At 41.5% G+C, this 23,820-nt stretch overlaps 1 protein-coding gene across 2 annotated transcripts in view; it reads right to left on the bottom strand.

Moving 5' to 3' along the window:
- CSMD1 (CUB and Sushi multiple domains 1) overlaps positions 1–23,820 on the bottom strand; it is a 1,403,311-nt gene that overhangs the window by 621,391 nt on the left and 758,100 nt on the right. The gene's annotated exons all lie outside the window — the stretch shown is intronic.

The following is a 23,820-nucleotide window of genomic DNA, read 5'->3' as shown; positions in this document are numbered from 1 at the left end:
CCCTCTTATTACCGACTGAGCACCCCTAAGCCCTTATCATCCGTGTTTCATAAATAAAATTGTAACTTACATCCCTATAACTGTGATACCTACCGTGGTATAACTCATTGTTTTAGTCTCAAAAATATTTTAGGACTAAATTCATTGTTTTCAGATTGCCAAGTGAATTTCCCATGTCTGCCAGGAGGTACACAGAAATTTCACCTGTGGTTGTTAACTTGGTCAGTGTGTGTGCATTTTACATGTGTCTGTGTGGACACTGGATGGCTAGGATATTGAATTCTTAGGATCTTGAGAGATTGTCTCCAAACTGTGAAAACAAGAAAAAAAAAAAACAACCAACACGTGTTGATGATGAGTTGGTACAGTTGGAGAAAGAGAAAATGCCCAACTGTTTCAGGGCCAGCTTCTTCCAGGTTTGAAAGTCAATCGTGTTTGGATCCCTTGAGCACCTCTGGTCTTTGAATCAGGGTCCCGGCCTCCCCTCCCCTCCCCAGCTTCAAACTGTCCTTCCTCTGTGGCTGCACACACGGATCCTAGACAAGAGGAACACGTTGAAAGCCAGGGGGCTTTGCTGCAGGCTCTACTCCGGCAGCTTGAAAAGGAGAATTTTCATAAAAAGGGCTCTGCACAGAGCAAAGTTTTTTCTCACAAAGCGTAGATTTTTTCCTGTGAGGCTGGGAGATGCAAGCAGGGCCAGGCCGGTTCACAGACTTCCCCAGACTCAACAGGTCTGAGCGTTTACACTTCTGCTCACGTGGGTGATTGAGCAAGAGCAACAGGGCAGAAACACAGCCCCGCAGCCCGGGGAGGGGGAGGGGGAGGGGGAGGGGCGGGCCTCAGACCTGAGCCACCTCTAACCTCCCCACCCCCGTACCCAGAAGACTCAGCAAGGATGGGGGTGAGCGGAGGGGCCCCTAAGGACCCCAGGTGAAAGGCAAGCTGCACGCTGGCTCCAGTGGCATCCAGCAAGTGATTAAAATGACAGCCTGGCCGGCTTTTTCCCTTTGAGGAAATACTCTGCTAAGGAACCCTTTGCTCTGAGTAAAGGGATTAGTTCAGTATATTCTCACGTGGCCTCACCCTGCCCTTGTTTGCTGACTTCTGGAGCTGCCACCACCCTGATCTGACCCAGATATGAATAGGATAAAAATAGCCAGGAGGCAAATCAACAGGCCGTGTGATATCTCCTGGCATCGGGTGATTACAGACAGCACTTATCCAGTGCCAGGCTGCTGAGAATCTGTTCCCTCGTTTCATGGACTTGAAGAGGAGTGGCTGACGCCTGTACCGACTCCTTCCTTCTTCTCTCTGTCTAGGCAGCTGCTATCAGGATGCTCTTCTGCAAGTGCTCTAGCTGTAAATGAACGTTTCCTTTTCCGTTTGCATCCTTAAAAAGGAGAACATACAAACTATAATTCATTCAGCAGTAACAGATGAACGCTTGGTCCCTAAGAGCCTGTGCCAGCCACTAATCACAGTGCCCTGCACAGAACTCTGCACCCCTCCTCTGCGTCACATCCTGACTAATGTGTCACCAAAGTGTGCATTAGCCTGAGCCTCGGTTTTCTCATGTGTAACTTGCAGATGTGAGTACTTACCTTACGTGTTTTAGCAAAGATAAAATAAGCGCAATTTAAATGCTTTTTGCAGTTTTATTAGATTTTGGACTTATTATTTCTTTGGAATAGAGCAATAGCATCTTTTTGCTTTTTTTACTTTATTTTTATTTTTTTAACATCTTTATTGGAGTATAATTGCTTTACAATGGTGTGTTAGTTTCTGCTTTATAACAAAGTGAATCAGCTATACATACACATATATCCCCATATCTCCTCCCTCTTGCGTCTCCCTCCCTCCCATCCTCCCTATCCCACCCCTCTAGGTGGTCACAAAGCACCAAGCTGATCTCCCTGTGCTATGCGGCTGCTTCCCACTAGCTATCTATTTTACGTTTGGTAGTGTATATATGTCCATGCCACTCTCTCACTTCATCCCAGCTTACCCTTCCCCCTCCCCGTGTCCTCAAGTCCATTCTCTTTGTCTGTCTTTATTCCCGTCCTGCACCTAGGTTCTTCAGAACCAATTTTTTTTTTTTTTTTTTTTTAGATTTCGTATATATATGTGTTAGCACACAGTATTTGTTTTTCTCTTTCTGACTTACTTCACTTTGTATGACAGACTCTAGGTCCATCCACCTCATGACAAATAACTCAATTTCCTTTCTTTTTATGGCTGGGTAATATTCCATTGTATATATGTACCACATCTTCTTTATCCATTCATCTGTTGATGGACACTTAGGTTGCTTCCAGGTCCTGGCTATTGTAAATAGAGCTGCAGTGAACATTGTGGTACATGACTCTTTTTGAATTTCTCAGGGTATATGCCCAGTACTGGGATTGCTGGATTGTATGGTAGTTCTATTTTTAGTTTTTTAAGGAACCTCCATACTGTTTTCCATAGTGGCTGTATCCATTTACATTCCCACCAACAGTGCAAGAGGGTTCCCTTTTCTCCACACCCTCTCCAGCATTTATTGTTTCTAGATTTTTTGATGATGGCCATTCTGACTGGTGTGATGTGATACCTCATTGTAGTTTTGATTTGCATTTCTCTAATGATTAGTGATGTTGAGCATCCTTTCATGTGTTTGTTGGCAATCTGTATATCTTCTTTGGAGAAATGTCTCTTTAGGACTTCTGCCCATTTTTGGATTGGGTTGTTTGTTTTTTTGATATTGAGCTGCATGAGCTGCTTGTAAATTTTGGAGGTTAATCCTTTATCATTTGCTTCATGTGCAAAAATTTTCTCCCATTCTGAGGGTTGTCTTTTCATCTTGTTTATGGTTTCCTTTGCTGTGCAAAAGCTTTTAAGTTTCATTAGATCCCATTTGTTTACTTTTGTTTTTATTTCCATTTCTGCCTACAGGTCTTTTGTCTCCTTAGGTAGGTTTATTCCTAGGTATTTTATTCTTTTTGTTGCAGTGGTAAATAAGAGTGTTTCCTTAATTTCTCTTTCAGATTTTTCATCATTAGTGTATAGGAATGCAAGAGATTTCTGTGCATTAATTTTGTATCCTGCTGCTTTACCAAATTCATTGATTAGCTGTAGTAGTTTTCTGGTAGCATTTTTAGGATTCTCTATGTATAGTATCATGTCATCTGCAAACAGTGACAGCTTTACTTCTTCCTTTCTGATTTGGATTTCTTTTATTTCTTTTTCTTCTCTGATTGCTGTGGCTAAAACTTCCAAAGCTATGTTGAATAATAGTGGTGAGAGTGGGCAACCTTGTCTTGTTCCTGATCTTAGTGGAAATGGTTTCAGTTTTTCACCATTGTGAACAATATTGTCTGTGGGTTTGTCATATATGGCCTTTATTATGTTGAGGTAAGTTCCCTCTATGCCCACTTTCCGGAGAGTTTTTTTTTTTTTTTTTTTGCAATTTGCGGGCCTCTCACTGTTGTGGAGCACAGGCACCGGACGCGCAGGCTCAGCGGCCATGGCTCACGGGCCCAGCCGCTCCGTGGCATGTGGGATCTTCCCGGACCAGGCACGAACCCGCGTCCCCTGCATCGGCAGGCGGACTCTCAACCACTGCGCCACCAGGGAAGCCCTCTGGAGAGTTTTTATCATAAATGGGTGTTGAATTTTGTCAAAAGCTTTCTCTGCATCTATTGAGATGATCATATGGTTTTTCTCCTTCAATTTGTTAATATGGTGTATCACATTGATTGATTTGCATATATTGAAGTATCCTTGCATTCCTGGAATAAGCCCCACTTGATCATGGTGTATGATCCTTTTAATGTGCTGTTGGATTCTGTTTGCTAGGATTTTGTTGAGGATTTTTGTATTTATGTTTATCAGTGATATTGGCCTGTAGTTTTCTTTCTTTGTGACATCTTTGGTTTTGGTATCAGGGTGATGGTGGCCTCATAGAATGAGTTTGGGTGTGTTCCTTCCTCTGCTATATTTTGGAAGAGTTTGAGAAGGATAGGTGTTAGCGCTTCTCTAGACGTTTGATAGAATTCACCTGTGAAGCCATCTGGTCCTGGACGTTTGTTTGTTGGAAGATTTTTAATCTCAGTCTCAATTTCAGTGCTTATGATTGGTCTGCTTATATTTTCTATTTCTTCCTGGTTCAGTCTCGGAAGGTTGTGCTTTACTAAGAATTTGTCCATTTCTTCCAGGTTGTCCATTTTATTGGCATAGAGTTGCTTGTAGTAATCTCTCATGATCCTTTGTATTTCTGCAGTGCCAGTTGTTACTTCTCCTTTTTCATTTCTGATTCTATTGATTTGAGTCTTCTCCCTTTTTTTCTTGATGAGTCTGGCTAATGGTTTATCAATTTTGTTTACCTTCTCAAAGAACTAGCTTTCAATTTTATTGATCTTTGCTATCGTTTCCTTCATTTCTTTTTCATTTATTTCTGATCTGATCTTTATGATTTCTTTCCTTCTGCTAACTTTGGGGGTTTTTTGTTCTTCTTTCTCTAATTGCTTTATGTGTAATGTTAGGTTGTTTTTTTGAGATGTTTCTTGTTTCTTGAGGTAGGATTGTATTGCTATAAACTTCCCTTTTAGAACTGCATTTGCTGCATCCCACAGGTTTTGGGTCGTCATGTTTTCATTGTCATTTGGTTCTAGATATTTTTTGATTTCCTCTATGATTTCTTCAGTGATCTCTTGGTTATTTAGTACTGTATTGTTTAGCCTCCATGTATTTGTATTTTTTACAGTTTTTTTCCTGTAATTGATATCTAGTCTCATAGCATTGTGGTTGGAAAAGATACTTGATACGATTTCGATTTTCTTAAATTTACCAAGGCTTGATTTGTGACCCAAGATATGATCTATCTTGGAGAATGTTCCATGAGCACTTGAGAAGAAAGTGTATTATTCTGTTGTTTTTGGATAGAATGTCCTATAAATATCAATTAAGTCCATCTTGTTTAATGTCATTTAAATCTTGTGTTTCCTTATTTATTTTCATTTTGGATGATCTGTCCATTGGTGAAAGTGGGGTGTTCAAGTCCCCTACTATGAATGTGTTACTGTCGATTTCCCATTTTATGGCTGTTAGCATTTGCCTTATGTATTGAGGTGCTCCTATGTTGGGTACATAAATATTTACAATTGTTATATCTTCTTCTTGGATTGATCCCTTGATCATTATGTAGTGTCCTTCCTTGACTCTTGTAACATTCTTTATTTTAAAGTCTATTTTATCTGATATGAGTATTGCTACTCCAGATTTCTTTTGATTTCCATTTGCATGGAATATCTTTATCCATCCCCTGACTTTCAGTCTGTATGTGTCTCTAGGTCTGAAGTGGGTCTCTTGTAGACAGCATATATATGGGTCTTGTTTTTGTATCCATTCAGCCAGTCTATGACTTTTGGCTGGAGCATTTAATTCATTTACATTTAAGGTAGTTATTGATATGTATGTTCCTATTACCATTTTCTTAATTGTTTTGGGTTTGTTATCGTAGGTCTTTTCCTTTGCTTGTGTTTCCTGCCTAGAGAAGTTCCTTTAGCATTTGTTGTAAAGATGGTTTGTTGGTGCTGAATTCTTTTAGCTTTTGCTTGTCTGTAAAGGTTTTAATTTCTCCATCGAATCTGAGTGAGATCCTTGCTGGGTAGAGTAAACTTGGTTGTAAGCTTTTCCCTTTCATCACTTTAAATATGTCCTCCCACCCCCTTCTGGCTTGCAGAGTTTCTACTGAAAGGTCAGCTGTTAACCTTATGGACATTCCCTTGCATGTCATTTGTTGTTTTTCCCTTGCTGCTTTTAATATTTTTTCTTTGTCTTTAATTTTTGATAGTTTGATTAATATGGGTCTTGGCGTGTTTCTCCTTGGATTTATCCTGTATGGGACTCTCTGTGCTTCCTGGACTTGATTGACTATTTCCTTTCCCATATTAGGGAAGTTTTCAACTATAATCTCCTCAAATATTTTCTCAGTCCCTTCCTTTTTCTCTTCTTCTTCTGGGACCCCTATAATTCGAATGTTGGTGCGTTTAATGTTGTCCCAGAGGTCTCTGAGACTGTCCTCAATTCTTTTCATTCTTTTTTGTTTATTCTGCTTTGTGGTAGTTATTTCCACTATTTTATCTTCCAGGTCACTTATCTGTTATTCTGCCTCAGTTATTCTGCTATTGATTCCTTCTAGAGAATTTTAAATTTCATTTATTGTGTTGTTCATCATTGTTTGTTTGCTCGTTAGTTCTTCTAGGTCCTTGTTAAACATTTCTTGTAATTTCTCCATTGTATTTCCAAGATTTTGGATCATCTTTAGTATCATTATTCTGAATTCTTTTTCAGGTAGACTGCCTATTTCCTCTTCATTTTTTTGGTCTTGTGGGTTTTTGCCTTGCTCCTTCATCTGCTGTATGTTTCTCTGTCTTCTCATTTTGCTTAACTTACTGTGTTTGGGGTCTCCTTTTCAAAGGCTGCATGTTCGTCATTCCCGTTGTTTTTGGTGTCTGTCCCCAGTGGCTAAGTGGTTAGCTTAGCCACTTAGTGGTTCTCTTTGAGAACCACTGGCCTTTTGCCCGGTTGGTTCAGTGGGTTCTGTAGGTTTCTTGGTGGAGGGGACTGGTGCCTGTGTTCTGGTGGATGAGGCTGGGTCTTGTCTTCCTGGTGGGCTGGACCGTGTCCGGTGGTGTATTTTGGGGTGTCTTTGACCTTATTATGATTTTAGGCAGCCTCTCTGCTAATAGGTGGTGTTGTGCTCCTGTCTTTCTAGTTGTTTGGCATAGGGTGTCCAGCACTGTAGCTTGCTGGTCATTGAATGCAGCTGGGTCTTAGCGTTGATATGGAAATCTCTGGGAGAGCTTTCACCATTTGATATTACATGGAGCTGGGAGGTCTCTCATGGACCAGTATCCTGAACTCGGCTCTCCCACCTCAGAGGCACAGGCCTGACACCCGGCTGGAGCACGAAGACCCTGCCAGCCACATGGCATATGCCTGGCACAGTACTAGATGCTCAAGATACAGGAGTGAATGAGAGAGATGATGTACTTTGCCCTCCTGAAGTTTACATCCAACTGTATTTATATCAAGCAGGGCATATAATTTCATTGTCTCAATTCTCTCATCTGTGGGGGGAGAAGAGACAGGCACCGTGTCCCACTCACTGTGCTCTCTAGAGCAATAGCATCTTAATTGATCTCCTACTCTCTAAAAGCGATGATGATGATGATAATGGAAACTAACAGTTAACCCAGAATAAATATTATTCAACTGTTGGCTCCTTTTATATGCTTTGTCAGAAGTTAACATTAGATTTGCTCTATACACTGGTTATTATTTTAATTTTACATACAAAAAATGGGGATCTGTGAAGTTAAAGGCATTTGTTGCCAAGCTAGTTAAGAGCCTGTGAATGAAACCCACATCTGTTTTCTCTTAACTCTTTTACCATGCAATTGCTTCTCTACCCAAACCATCTTTAACCCTAGTGCTTTTACTATTTTCCTGAAGTACAATGGAGTCCTGCCACTTCTTGTCTAAAAATGTTCACTGTCCATTTCCTCTTAGACCCTGAGAGTATATATATCTTCCTTAGAATGTCATCTAAGACCTGTCATGACCTTACCTTCCAATCTTATTTTTCTCTGTTTCTTATCCATCAAGACTGGGCTCAAAGGCCACTTTCTCTCTAATTTCTTTCAGACTCCCTCAATCAGAATGGAATCTCTATGTATCTCATAGCATCTGCACTTTAGTAGAGTGCCTATTGCCTTAGGTCTTGTAACATGGCTAGTTGTCAGTGTTCTCCCCAGGAGGCGACAGGTGAACTTTTGAAGGCAGGTGCTGTGTGCCCCTTCCCCCCCACTGCCTGAGTTAGTGCTTTGTTGCACTGCTCATGGGGCACCAGGGAGGCTGAATAAATAAACAGGTGAATGCCACAGACTGAATCAGTATTAATCATGCATGTCTCTCTTTACAGGTCAGAATTCTATTTTTTTCCTGCTTTTGCCTCATTAACCTTCTTCAATTTTGAACCTATATCAGATTTTTCACCAACCTTTTTGAACTATGGAACATATAGCTGAGACGATTGAAAGTCAGTTTGACCAGTGCTCAGATTAGAAAGAATAACATCTTGATTTCCGCTAATTAGAGTCAAATTTTGGTGAAAAGATTTATGCATACTATTCTAACCAGTACAATAGGGGTGATACAGGGTCAATTTGTAAAGCAGAATTCATTTATTCACACAAAACTTAAGTCCAAAAGGGGATTTTTAAAGGATTTGTTAACACTTTGGAAAACAAGTGAAAAACAAAAATACATCTTAAATATTGGAAGACTTAAAGCCAAAGTAAGACTTAAAGGGAAAATAAGATACTGTGAGCCAGGAGGGAGGCTGTGAAAGACCGCATCTCCACGTTTGGTTCTAGACCTTTCAGCAGCCAGAATGAAGAGGGAATCAGAATAGGTACTGCCCATCGACTGAAAGCCAACCGCGTGTTGGGGACAAAAAAGCAAGTATCAAATCAATGATCGTCATGAAAAGGACACTGTTTGAGGTCATGAATAGATATCACCTGATCGTGACAAGGAAAGCAAGAACTTTTAAAAGAAGGCATCTTAGAATGTTTCCTCGTGTAGACACATGTATTAATGTCAAGGTTCAATAACAGTCATAAGGGGTTTAGGGGAGGGACCACCACAATGGCACTAAAATAGGTTCTATTTCCTAAACGATCTATGTAAACATATGGTTCAACTAGTATGTGACTTGTGTTGTAAATTTGTTCTACTTCCTTACTCCACCCAAAGTCAACAAGACACCACCATGTGGTTGACGGCATCCTGCCAGTAGCAGGGTTGTCACCCACCAGGTCCTGGGACCTCTTCCCTGTTCTGTGCTCATCCTCTCAGAGAGCTCATCCAGTCTCATGGCTTCCAGCACCACCTGTGCGCTGATGATACCAGTGTACGCAGATGCTAGCCTGGACCTCTCTCCCAGGACCCCAGCCCACGCGGCCACCTCCCCCCATCTGCTCCTGCAGCCATCTCAGAATGAGCACACCTCCCTGCCTGGCAGGTCTTTCCATATGGATCTGCCCCCTCCCATTCTCCCCACTTCCTTTCTCCTTCTCACCTGTACACATTCTATTCATCAGCACAACCTAGGATTCCACCCTCAACATAGATCCTATCTGACCATTTCTTAGTAGCTCAGTGGTACCCTGTTCTCATCTGGATGGACCTCACCTTCTCCTGTGATGCTTTCTGGCCTCCTTACTTGTATTGTCACCCCCTGTATTCTTTTCTCATCACAGCATCCAGATCATTTAAACATAAATTAGACTATATCACATCTGTGAATAAAACTCACTGGGACTAAAGCTAGAATCTAAAGGTGTTCTGTGAGGACTGACACATCTCTAACCCTGTCCTCCCGAGAACCCACCCCTGGCCACTTCCCATCACATGCTTAGCTCTGGCCACCCTGGTTTCGTGCTCCCTTGAACACACCCGCACCTTTGAACCTGCTGTGCCCTCTGCCTAGAATTTTAGATATTCTCAAGGTTGCCTTTCTTTCCTTCTTTAGGACTTTGGTCAAATCTCATGACATTGTAGTATCAACATCCTGCCATGTTCCAACTCCTCTCCTTCATCTTCCTCCAGGGGACTTATCAGGACCTGATTTTAGGTAGATGGATAGATAGATAGGTACATAAATAAAGATATAGCTATATAGATTATATATAGATATTTATATCTATACACACATGTTATATGTATGTAGTATGCACACATATGTTCGCACCTATACACACATACATATCTGTATATGCGTGTGTGCACTGCTTATTATTTAATATTTAAAGTCTGTCTTCCTTTATAGAATATGAGCTCCTCGAAGGCAGAGGTTCTGTCTGATTTCTGCTTGGCTCATAGTTAGTGCTTAATTAGCATTTGTTGAAGGAATGAATAAGCTTCTCAGCAGTGCCTCCTAATGGACTGGCCAGTTGCAAGACACTTTCAAGGACCCTTTTTCATAGCCCTCCACACCTGGGACATCTTGCCAGTCCCTGTATATCCTTTAAGTGAAGTGAGCCTTCCTCCTGGTGTCCTGCTCTTCTAAGTGAAGATGGATTTGGGATGCTCTGAGCACCATAAAATCCTGTGAAGAAAGGCTTCATCTTCCATGCTTGCCCTGCTCCATAGGAGAAAACTGCTTTGAGGAGTGGTTCTCAGAATGAGATTCCTTGCCACCTTCACCCCACCAGCAACATCACCTTCCCCAGGCAGGGTCCCTAAAATGGCGAGCCCTCCAGGTGACTCCAGGGAACACTAAAATTTGAGAACCACTGGCCTAAAGCATTATCTTGAGAAAGACTTTGAGACTCAATCTGTGGCCAGGGGGAAAAATGGTCAGTGTGCACTAGAAATGCAGGCAGAGGGCGCTGGAGAGAGGCAGGTGGTCTGTCTGCCCTGCAGAGCTTGATAAACCGTACTCTTTTCTACCCTGACATTTGCTATCACACCCTAGTTTGACTTGCAGCAGGTTAATACTTGAAAGGGTGTCTTTCTCTTAGTACCTCTTTCTAATTAGCAGGGCACATCCAGATACCAGCTGCCTGAAATCACTTTGTAATGAGGTAGGGCCAGAAACAAAGTAAACACAACACTTCAATGATATGGTTCCACTTCCACGTCCTTACAAAGCCCCTCCCTTACAGCTCTCTCTCCGTCTTGTGGTCCTTCTGGTCGCCGACCCCCCTGCATTACCACCCATACCAGCCAGGTGTGCCAGGTACTGCAGCCCTCTCCCAGACCCCAGTCCCAGAGGGTGCGGCAATCAGAGAGGTCACTGACGCCCTGTCCTGCTCCATCTTGGGCCTCATCCTCCTGCCTGGTCCTTGCTCTGGTTACATCTGTGGCTTCCTGTGGCTCTGGACCTTGTCTCACAGGCAGGCCCCTCCTTTTCTCAGGATCTTTGAAAATCGGGTTAAGTATAATTGCTTGTGATCGGTATCATGGAGCCTTGTTTTACACTCCAAGCACTTTTCTCCTGACTGCCCTGTGTGTTTCTGATTTCTCATTGAATCCACGGTTGAGAAAACACACTGCTTGTGGGCATTTGTAAGAAAAGTAGGTCAGGACTTTATTGATCAGGAAGATTCTCTTTAAAAATGCTGATTCCGGGGCCAGTCAGGCTTGGCTTGTACGCTTTCCATTCACAACACTTTTTCTGGGCACCAGTATGATTGTAGGATTAACATTTTTATAACAAGTCACCATTCCTTGTCTCCTCCAAATGGAATATATGTTAAAGAAGCTCTTTAAAACTAGTTTTCAGAGAAAAAAAATTTTCATTACATTTTTTTGGGTAAAATATTTGGGAGCGTACATGAAGCGGAGCTGACAATATATTCCCTAACATATAAAGCAACGCAAGAGTGATATCTACCTGATTGAGCTTCTGGGGAACAAGGCTTCAGATCGTCTATTGATTTTTAAACATGTTCATTATTTAAAAGTAGCAGCATGGCTGTAAATGGTCGTGACCCACTATAGAGAAGGGGCTTCAGAAAACCTGTAGTGGATGAATACCAATTAGGAGCATAGGGAGAGATTGTTCAAATTGTCGTTTTTTAAAGGATTTTATATGTCTTAAAATAATCTTTTTATATTATCACTGATTTCATTCCATACTTGATTAAAATTACCCCACTCAATGAGCCATGCAAATTAGCAGTGAATTATGCTCAAATATCCGAAAGCAATTATGTTGGTGGATAAGTTGGTATTTTAATAAAATATAGATGATAGCAGGGTTAATATTTTAGATTATGCATGTCATGATATGACTTGAAATATGGAAGAAATGGGCATAATAAGAAGATCTAATGCATACATAGGCAGAAGGCAGAATTATGTTGAAGTTATTTGAAAACTCTCATGAGCTAAATCTTCATGCTTATTCCAGGAGGAGGATTAATGGCCAGACATTTTAAGTAGTCATACGTTGAAGTATATTTAACAGAGAACTAGAAAAATAGTTCCTCAAGATGTTCTTGAATATTTTGAGAGTTTATATTTTCTCAAATTTTAAACGCTTGAAAACTAGGAAATCTTAATTTATTTTTTTTAACCAAAAGAATGTTAACTTCCAAACTCCTTTTTTTCTGAATGCAAACATGCTGCTAGCATTCGCCAACCCTCTGCTTTACTCTTGTGAAAAGCATTTTCCGGATCATTTTGAACCTTCTTGCCTTACCACTCAGTACTAAATAATTAGGGTATTAGGATATAAACCTGTGCCATCTGGCTAAAAAATTAAATGCACAACTCAAATATCAAAGGTTCAAAGTCAATAGCATCTTTTATCTCCGTATGTAAATACACCAGGATTAATCAAGTCAGTATCGTCTAGTCCTTTCTTGCTCAGAAAACACCACAGATGATGCTAAACAATTAGTCCCTATTTCCACAAATGAGGAGACTGAAATAACAGTTGTTCATCAGAATAAAATTTCGGAAGCTCTGCAAACAATCAAGATGCTGCCTAGTCCTTCATTATCCCCCTTTAAGTACACATTATAAACTCTGCTGACTCACGAGGGAAAGTGGATTTCACCACTTTAATGCTTCAGAATTACCTCCTCAAGTGAATATCAGAAACCATTCCATTAAGCCAATTTTGGTGGTCAGATTGAATTGTGTCGGGAATGAACACTCCCAAACGACAATCATCCAATTCACAAATACTAAAGTGTATCTAACAAGTCACTAAAACGGACACCAAACTGGACCTGCTTCCAGCTCCTGGAGATTATAATAAAGCATCTGATCTGTTAGTATCCACTTCGGTCAACAACAGACGGAAGGCAACCTGATGCATACCGTACAGGTGATTTTCAGGTAAAGCCGATTTAATCTCTTTGGTGATGTTCTTAGACACAGATCCATCTAAAAGAAAGTAATTCAATCCGCTGGTCCTAGTGTTTTTCCTCAGAACAATTTCCTTGATACTTTTCTCTCTTTATGGGATATTTTGAGATTCGCAGAGTATGGAAAGGGTGTAGGTAACACTGGGGAATTTAGATAAGATTATAGCCTTCGGAAAAGGAGGTTTTAAAGATATTTGTCTACCCACACCCAAAATAGCCATGACATTTTGTTTGACTGCTTGGAATAAAGCATTTCATAAGGTAAATTTAAATCCAATCCAATCCAAGCAAAGCAAAACAGCAAGTAGTTATGATTCTGTGAAAGACATGGCACTGCAGACTGTACCGAGAAGCAAAAAACGCAGCTTCTGGGAGTTTACAACCTAAGTTGGTGAAACAAGGCAAAGACTCTGACTATTTAACTAAAAGTACTAGGTCACTAATTGGAGCAAAATTCCAAAAATTATTGCAACCAATCATTTCTGTGAATTAGAATGTGCAATACCAGTAAAATGCTCACACGTGCATTTATTTTTTCATGTTTTATTCGTTTAGCCGGGTTAGAATTGTCTGAGTGATGTTCCTGTCTCTGTGCTGTGTGCTTCATTCAGTGAGGTGAATTATATGGAATTAATGAGAACTTGCAGTGTGGCCAAATGGGCTGTGAACTGTGCCCTCTGGGAGGTGCCTTCGCATAGACAAGGGGGTGGGTGGAGCCCCGGAGCCACGTGGTGGCCCCTGAATCAGGATGTGCGATGGAGGACAGGGTTATACGGTCTGTCCCCCTGCACACTACAACTCCCTTACAAAGAGAATGCTCCAGCCTCTGTCAACTCTCTCCCATGGCCTCACACGCAGTCAAGAAACTCAACATATAAATGGCTGACCACGTGCTGGGGATGGCACGTGTTTGGGAAGAACCATGACTCCAGCTGTCTCTGCCCTTGGCGTTCCGTCAGAATGCCATCACAGACCCCGGCATGTGTAGGTCCTGGTGGGTTGCCTGTGAAGATGATGGTGATATCAGGGTGCTGAGTATATGATGAAGACATAGTAGTGAATGTCCCCCACTAAAAAGCTTACGTCCTTACAATTTTTCTCCTGCGCTTCTTAGATCTTCTTGTTCGACAGACTCTTTGCCATCACATTTTCTCATCTAAGCTCATTCTCTACTTTTAATAGATTCATTTGCTAAGAACTATCATCTTAACCACCAATTCCATTAAAAATGTATATGTGGTTATAGGAAGAAGCGACAAAATAAGACATTTTGACTTTAAGGTACAACTGAAGAGTGTCTACCAATGAATCTGTCTTTCTGTCAGTCTAGTAAGTGTTTGGTAGGAGATATGGATGACTTGAACAATAAAGTTAGGGAACCATAAAGAACTGAGGGGTCGTATGATCATTTTCCCTTACAAAGAGGAAGAATCTGGCCCTAAGGAGGTTCATGTCATATGAAAAGCAAATTTATAATGTTGTATAGGATAGAATACAAGTTATCTGAGTCCCAACTCAGCACTCATTCTTAAATTAAGGATAATTATTTACTAGCTTATATATTTCAATACTAACTCTACTTTTATGAAACTGTTGACTTAATGGAAATACCCCAAAAGAAACTTTAGTAAGTCAATTTTTTACATGAATGATCATTGTAAACTAAAAATTAATCCATGAATTAGTGTCTTCTTAGCCAAGAACCTTAATTCAGGGCAGCAGGAATGGCATATAATACATATAGGAGGGCTTCCCTGGTGGCGCAGTGGTTGAGAGTCCGCCTGCCGATGCAGGGGACACGGGTTCGTGCCCCGGTCCGGGAAGATCCCACATGCCGCGGAGCGGCTGGGCCTGTGAGCCATGACCGCTGAGCCTGCGCATCCGGAGCCTGTGCTCCGCAACGGAAGAGGCCACAACAGTGAGAGGCCAGCGTACCAACCCCCCCCCCAAAAAAAATACATATAGGAGACTTTCTGTAATACACAGATAAGACTTAATGGAAGCAGGTGATTTTATTTCTGAACTGTGGTAAAAAACACATAATGAGATCCACGCTCTTACCAAATATTTGAGTGTGCAGTGCAGCACGGGTAACTACAAGCATAGCGATGTACAGCAGGTCTCCAGAACTTTCTCTTGTGACTAAATCTTCAACCTTATTGAACAGAAACTCCCCCAGTCCCTGGCATTCACCTATCTACTTTCTGGGTGTTTATCCAAATGATCCTCATTTTTGACGATGAAAGTTTTAGCATTTTTCCGCTTGCTCTATTTGTTTATTCATTGCTCTCTCTTGTTCATGGAGAGTGGTCCACTATCAGCTGATTCCACATCCTCTGACAAGATAAGGAGGCTGGTGAGGGAGCAGTGGTGCAGAAGTGGCAGAGCACATGTTCCTGAAAAACCTTGTGCTCTGCAAAATTACACATTAAAAATAATTGGTCTTATGGAGAAAATGGAGCTGGTGGCCGATTATTCAAATCCTGTGTAGCTCTGTAAGCAGAGCGCCAGCCAGTCCATCATTTGTCTCCTGGATGATGACGAGGACGGCACAGACGGGCAGGTCCGCGTGGCCACGGGCTGATGCGGCAGGTAACACACACCTGTAAAAGCCGCAGACTGGCTGTGCCGGCCACCTGGGGGCTCAGAACTGACAGGTGCTGAGACGGACCAGGACTTAGAGCTCCAGCCGGGGTGGGGTTGCCTTTAAGGTGGGCGCACAAAGCAGCCAACCCAGCGCAGCTGCAAGCCAGGCCTGGGGTGCTGGGTGCCAAGAGCTAGAAAGCGTGTGATGTCTCAGGAACTTGGGAAAACGTAGGGTCGGGCTGTGGAACGCCTCATAGATGATGTCAAGGATCTCACTCTCTCTCTCTCTTTTTTTTTTTTTTTTTGTTTTTTTATTCGTAAGGAGTTTGAGAAATAGCAGAGATAATTGTGGAAGGCTATGTCATGATCACATCAAAATTTCAAAAAGATTTCTCTGTGAAGCACTGTTGGGCAGCAAGAGAGGGAAACACACAGCTGGAGATGGAGCTGTTCCAGTTTCCCCCGAGACGTGGTGTAACGTGGACTAGGGAGGTAGCCCTAGAGATGGAGAAGAGCAGATATGCATTTAGGGGTAAAAATCAGTGGAGACAGGGTGGTCCCCGGGCCCCTGGTTTGCACAACTAGGTGACGGAGCGTTATCCACTGCGAGGGTGGACCCTGAAGGAACCCGGTCTGGGGACGGGGCCGCGTGGGAGATCGTACTGTCATCCCGACTGGGCTGAGATGGAGACATTTGGTGGATAGGTGCATGGCATGGAGGTCACAGGAGATTTGGGAACTGGAGACAGAAGCCATCCGGGCAGAAGGAAACCAAAGCCGGGGGCTTGGCGACCTCACGTAGGGAGATGGCGGATGGAGAAGAAGAGGTTCCGGCTGCGTTTGGGGAACTGGGGGTATGAGAGGACGCACTCACGAAGACAGGGAGAAGCGGCAGTAGCAGGGACAGAGAGCGATTCTGTCACAGAAGCCAGAATGAAGGCAAAAGTGTCAGAAGTGTTGACACACAAGTAGCCATATGGGCCTGCAAGGATGCAAGGATGGAGCTGAGTGGAGTTACAGTACATCTCTGCTGAGCTCTGCGCCCGTGATATGTCAAACCTAGATTGCAGGAGGGCTTGGGAGGCGAGGCTCAGAGTCAGAAGCCTGCTTTTATTTCACAGACATTTATTAAGCACCTCCTGTACGCTAACACTGTGTTCATTCTGAGTTCCGAACATTAAAGCACACTCAATATGGCTCAGAAGGAAAGGTAACCAGGGAAGAGGTACTGGACGTGTAATCACATGGCTACCAACTCCTAGAAAGAGAAAAAAGGTCCAGAGTTGGACATCCTTCCATTGAGTAGAATGAAGAAAAAAATTTGAAAAAGGTTCTGGGTTGTAAAAAGAGCTATACCCGATTTGACGAGATAAGTAAGATCTTACAGACCCTTAAATTGGAAGGCTGTGGAGGAAACAGCTCCAAGCTGTCACTTTACTTTCCAACTCAATTCAATAAGCAGAAAACCATGATCTTCACATGTTGTGGGAAAGCCATGAATTTCAATTAATCTTCTAAATAATTTGCAAGTGTTCATGTGAAAAACAAAATAATGATTAATCCAGTAACATGGCAGCTTATCATAACAGGTTAATAGCAATTAAGATAATATTAATATTCATGACTCTATGAGAAGATACAGATTTTCCCAGGTACTAATTAAAGATTTAATTGTTACAACAATTACAGCTCTGTAATTATGTTTAGTCCAAGGAGAAGTAAGGCAGCCTGGTAATTTCAATTTAATATTGTTTACAAATTATTACAAGCTTTCAGACAACTAGAAATCTATATTATACCTGTAAGGCAAACATGGGCCCTGTGTGGGAAACTTGGGGACTCTTATACTAGGAGGACAGAACTTAGAACTTTTTAGTACTTTGAATGTTCTAGAATGTGATAATACTTTGAATGCTAGTACTTTGTTAGTACTTTGAGTGTTCTAGAATGTGATAATACCATCCTGTTTTATACAAAGTAGTGCTTGAATGTGATAGGATCATTCTCTTTGACAAAAATCAAAGCATTGCAGTGGTGGGAAAGAGGAGGAAAAAAGAGGCCCTTGCAGGGGTTTGTAATGATCTTGCACCATGAACTGAGAACTATGATTTTCAGCCCCAGGGTAAAGAGAGCTGGTAATTGGCTACAGTCTCAACTTCACACATTGAGCCAAAGAGCCTACCCACTGGGTGAGAGTGTTCACTGGGGGACTCTCCAGTCCCTTTCAGCACTTAGCGCTAAGATTTTCTTAAAAATATTCCTGAGAGCTGGATATGAAATCATGCATAGGAAGGAGGACCCGGGTGGCGTTACATCATTACCAATTACAGAGACATGGATCAACTGTTTTAAGAGAGGAAGGTCTCTTTGCATTTAAACATGATTGACTTCACAGCAGTTTTCCTTCTTGATGAATTTTTTTCTTACTAGTCCATCACCGTACAACATTATTACATAATTATCGACTATACTCCCCACACCGTACATTTTACACCCGTGACTCGTTTATTTTGCAATGGGAAGTTTGTACCTCTTATTCTCCCTCACCTACTTCTTCTCCCTGCTTTTGGTGACCACCATTTTGTTCTCTGCACGTGTCTGTTTCTGTTTTGCTACATTTGTTTTGTCTTTCAGATTTCACATATACGTAAAATCGTATGGTACTTGTCTTCTCTTTCTGACTTATTTCACTTCCATAAGACCCTCTAGGTTCATCCATGTTGTTACAAATGGCATTATTTCATTCTTTTCTACTGCTTAGTAATATTCCGTTTTACATATGTACCACATCTTCTTTATCCATTCATCTGTCAATGGGCACTTAGGCTGCTTCAATATCTTGGCCCTTCTTGATGAACTCTGTCTTAGCAATTTGCTAAAAAGTGTAAGAGATGAAGGAACGCTACTTAAGTTTCCCTGACCAGTGCAGGCCACTGTCTGCACCTTAGCCACCCTAGCTGAGGTTTGCGATACAAGCATAGACCCTGGGTTTGAGGGTACACATACAAGCAAATGGCTGCGACTGGAGACGGAAACCAAAAACAAACTTGGAAAGTGTCTCCTTTCCGCCTAGGAACTTTAAGATCAGCTGCTTCATCTCCCTCCTGAAGGTCACTCATTCATTCCTTCATTCTTCATTCATCCCTTAACTTGTTCATTCCATTCTTCCAAAGACCTTGTAAGAGGAAATCAGTCCCACCACATCCCTCTGAAGTAGATATGGACACAGGTGTAGGTACATCTACAGGGGTAGTTATAGATCTAGAGATCTACTTAGAGTTTATAAAGCACCTTCACATCCATAGAGCACTCTCACTTCTAAGTATTTGTGTAAAGGGTGCATGATAAATACATATAACAAATGTACTTACAATTTTATTTAACGTAACTTTCCAATAACAATTTGTGGTAGATATTATCGTCATACCCATTTTACACATGAGAAAACAGAGGTTCAGAAGGGTGAGTGGCTAGACTATGAAAACACGGATCACACACATCATGTGAGAACTCAAACCCAGGTTGTCTGATTTCAAATTCCAAGGTATTTTACCTATATATCACACTCTTCCTGAAGTAGGGAGATACTGTGACATGTGTCTGCCAGTGTGTGCTGTTATTTTTTAAAGTAATTTATACAACTTTAATAGGAAATGGAATAAAGGTTATGAAATACTACCATTCAATTGTTTATGCATATACTTTAATAGTCTAAATTATAGACAACATTTTCAGCCATTTGCTAAATAAAGCACATCTAACTAGGGATGCTGAATAATTCTGTTAGTCTTTGAGTAAATCCTTTGGAGAGTAAAATAGTGAAGACTCAAAACTTTCTAGTAAGGCATTTAGTATTTGTCTATTTAGTATTTACCAAAAATGTTACAATAGCCATGGTTAATAACAATGTAAGCATTTACAGGAGACCATTGAAGGTCCATTATTAGCATATTAAATGAAAGTATCAGAGAACTGCTTACTGTTATTTTAAAACATAGTAATTTAATTGCATTGGCTCCTCTGCCTTGTTACAAATCCGTATCTATGGTCAGAACTCTGATATGCCTCGTGAATCTATGTTGCAAAACCCATTTTAGGAGGAAATGCACATCTAGATAACTAAAACAGAAAACAAGTTGTGTACCTACTGGGTTTAGCTTCAGAAGTGTGGTGATGATGATGGAGATGACAACAGTGATGCCTAGGACACCTAGAGCCAAGCACAAAGCGTGTGCTTTTTATGTTTCTGCATTACAATATAATCATACATTGCAATAGCCACCTATCAATAATAATATCAAAAACCTATCAAAGGTTTCTCTGAGCCTATATAACAGAAGTACTGTGAATTTTTTTGTCAGTTGATTTGTTTTAATCTTCTGATATCTAGCTATCTTTGAAAGAAAACAGCCAAATGTCTTCAAGAATCATGGCCATTGGAAATAACTACTAACTAAAGTGAGTTTGGGTTTTTAGAAACAACAGGGTCACAAATGGATCTGAAAGTGTCAGAGCCCTGATTAATGCGTATTACCAAGGGAAAGATCCAATCTGAAAAGGCTACATGCTGTTTGATTCCAAGTATATGACATTCTGGAAAAGGCAAAACTATAGAGACAGTAAAAAGATCAAGGGTTGCCAGGGGTTGTGGGCTGGGAGGAAGGGGGAGTATGAATAGGCAGAAAACAGAAGATTTTTAGGGCAGTGAAATACTTCTGTGTGATAACTACAGCGATGGATACTTATTGTACCTTTTCCAAACCCATAGAATGTACGACACCAAGAGTGACCCCTAATGTAAACTGTGGACTCTGGGGGATGTGATGTGTCAGTGTATGTTCACGATTGTAACAAATGCACCATCTGGTCGGGGGGTGTTGATATCGGGGGACCCTGTGTGTGTGTTGGGGCAGGGGGTGCATGGGACACCTCTGTACCTCCCTCTCAGTTTTGTTGTAAACCCCAAACTATATTAGAAAAATAGAGTCTTAAAAACAATTTCAGAAATTGGGGAGTATTTTTTCACGGAATTAACCAGGATGAGTAGAGGAGTGATATTCAACAATGACGTTCATGGTATTAATAGCCAGGGTAGTTCTGAGGAGTCTGTGATACTCTATGGCATTTTCTACAGAAAGTCTCGTGGGCTCTTGAGGTGTCTGGTTCCCTCGCCCTACGTAAATGTTTGTTGGCAATGTCTGGAAGCCACTATTTCATCATTGTATTGTCTTTATTTTTTGTAGAATAGAGTGTTTGGTATTAAGTTTTCATTGAAATTTATGGACATCTTACCTTGTTTGACAGAATCATTGAGTCAAAGACATTTCCTGAGCAGATCCTCTGAAAAGCAAAGTATTATGTCCCTCATTTGTCTTCTGTCTGCAGTGACATTTCCCAGCTAATTGCATTATGTCAATCTTATGAACTTTACTAAAATGCTTTCAGTCCCGTTACCTACATTTTCAAGCCAGTTCATATCATTCTGCTTCAGATAACTCAGGTAGACCGTTCATGTAATGTTTAATTTCACTTTAATTTCAAAATGAATGAAAGTATCTAGTTAAGGTGATACATGAAATCTTAAACCTTGAAAAGCACGCTAGGTAAATAAAATAAAACTGATGTTAAATTCTTAGGACCTAGAAATTGAGAGAGTTCATAATTTAAGCTGCTAACTACATTAATGTCCACCCAATAAATTATAAGGAACGTGGAGTTCTACATAATCAGTTATGTTAATAAGTTATTAAGCACAGTAGTTGTATTAAAATTAAATGCAATCAGATGGTTAGCTTTTCAAATGTTTTAGTTATAATTCTATTGAATATTCTGAGATTTACATGATTATTTATATCATAAAGACTTGTTTTAGAATTTGATTGAATGATAGATAAGGCATAATCATGGCTGGCTTCCTGTCATTTATTCCTTTCGTGGAGTCCTTGAAGTTGGTCTTCTGAACCCACTGTACTAACGGAATTCTTCTCTCCTCATTAGCAGGAATTTTCTAAGGACCAATTCAATGGTTATTTCCTGTCTGCATCCCTTGATGCCAATGCAGAATCCGACCATCGTGAACACTCTTGTGTTCATGAAGCCCTTTTCTCCCTCAGGGCACATTGCATCGCAGTACTGTTAGGTGTTGCTGCTCTTTTCAGGTCAACAAATAGTTATCCTGTAAGACTGAAGCAGCACAAAATTAAAGACTGTATGGTCTGTGCCTTTGAAGAACTTAATGTCTAACAGAGGGACACGTGGTAGCATAGATGCTCAATAAATATCTATTGAGGGAATAAATCATTCATGAATGAGGAATGAACTGATGATAGATAAGTGTCAGAGGGGCTGCAAATAAAAAGGAATATAAGAAAATAAAGACATTCATCACATAACAGCTCAGTTCACTCGTGCACTAGTGGAATTTTCAGGAGAAAAGGGGACAGCGCCGTACTTCAGGGCAGATGGTACTCTTTTCTACGCTTACTTTACCGTCAGGAGGAACTGTCCATTTCAACACTGGGAACTTTACTGTAATATTTAGTTACAAATATTGCTCTTTTTATCTGTAACACACATTCCCCTCCTTTCTCAAGACGCGATTGCACCCAATGAATCGCAGTAGAGATAGGAGAGCGAGATTGGGGACTTCTCCGATTCCTTCCACAAGACTCCCCCCTCCCCGCGCCCACCTGTCCTCCGTCCATCCACGTTGCTGTGACCTTCAGTGGGCCTCTGGGTCCTGACCTCCTGCACGTTCTCAGGAAGGCAGTGCTGCCTCTTCGTGCTCTACCTTCAGAAGGTACAGGCCCTCCTCCTAACATCTTTCTACCCGACTGTACTCCTTTACATGGACTCACCCTTTGACCCAGACTCCTTCACCAGTGACCGTCTTGCCCACTGATTACATTTAAATGTCTTGGAAAGTGTGTGTCCTGGCTTGTTTAGTGCCTCAATCTTCAGCTTTCCATCACTGGGTTACTCTTACTAAGGAGGCCCTGATCTGTCTATTGCCAAAGGCATTGGAATTCAGTCATCATATTATTTATTGCCTCACCATCACTCCATCCGTTTTGAACATTTCTTTTTCCTTCACTTCTGGGACACATTCCTGTCACCTTCTTTCTTCCTCTCTAGTTGCTTGTGTCCTTTACTGGTTGTTCCCTCTGTCCTGACTGGCCTTGGATCCTCTCTACTCGGTAGAAAGACGTTTGGTCTTCAGACTATCCTTGAGAAAACTAGCCCTAAGATTTCCATTACCATCAACATGCCAGGAATCCCCAAATGTTTATTCCAACCCTAATGTCTGTTCTGACCTCCAAAAAGGGTATTAAACATTCAACTCAGCATCTCTACATAGATTAACACAGACACTGCAAAAATCAACACATCCAAACCCTAAATGACCATGGCATCACGCGCATGCGCGCGCGCACACACACACACACACACACACACACACACACACACACACACACACACTAAAATGGCTCCTTTTCCACTGCTGCGCGTCTTCAAAGACATCACTGTTGACCTAGTTGCCCAGGTCATGAGTCTCCCTCTTACTCATTGTTTATATCTACCAGCACATCAGGTTTCCTCTATCGTCCTCATGTTTGGTTTTTTCTCTTCAGCCCCGTAGCCACTCCCTGTTCCAAGCCCACTGTGTTCTCTCAGCAGTGTGACCACTGCAGCTGCGGGCTGGTCCATCTTAACTCACTCTTAACACCATCCTCCCTGTGACCCCATCTCACACTCTCAAGTGTAGATCGTTTTAAAATCACCCTTCTACCAATTAGCATTTAATGCCTCGATGTTGCCCGCAACCTACAAGCGCAGACCCCCATCCACCTCTCCAGCCTGACCTTGGACCTCTCATCCCGTTTTCCTGCTATTTTGTGTCTTTTTTCGGTTTCTCCAGCATGCTCTACTCCCGACCTGGAGCCTTTGTCAACACTGTCTAGAGCTCTTACTCTCTCTTCACCACATGCCTTCATTTCTCCTCCTGCCTCCCCACCTATTTTCCTATTCATCTCCAAAATAAACTCACCCAGGCCCCTGTAGTTTCCAATGTTTCACGTTAGGGTCTAGGAGCCCTTATAGTTTCTAGTTTAATGTATCTTCCCTGGTAGACGATGAGCAGAAGTTATGATGTCCTGTTTTTTGCTGTCCCCCCAGTGGCTAGAAGATGGCCATGAATGTAGTAAATATTCAGTAAGCATTTTGACTGAAGTAAGACAGATGCATTTGCATCTGATATAATTTACCAAAGTACTGAATATTAACTCTCAGTTTATTTTTTTCCCCATAC

This window comes from Tursiops truncatus, chromosome 21 (assembly GCF_011762595.2).
Source record: "Tursiops truncatus isolate mTurTru1 chromosome 21, mTurTru1.mat.Y, whole genome shotgun sequence".
In the NCBI taxonomy this organism is placed as follows: Eukaryota; Metazoa; Chordata; class Mammalia; order Artiodactyla; family Delphinidae; genus Tursiops; species Tursiops truncatus.
Note: the sequence above shows the minus strand (reverse complement) of the source record. Positions and strands in the feature narration are given on the sequence as shown.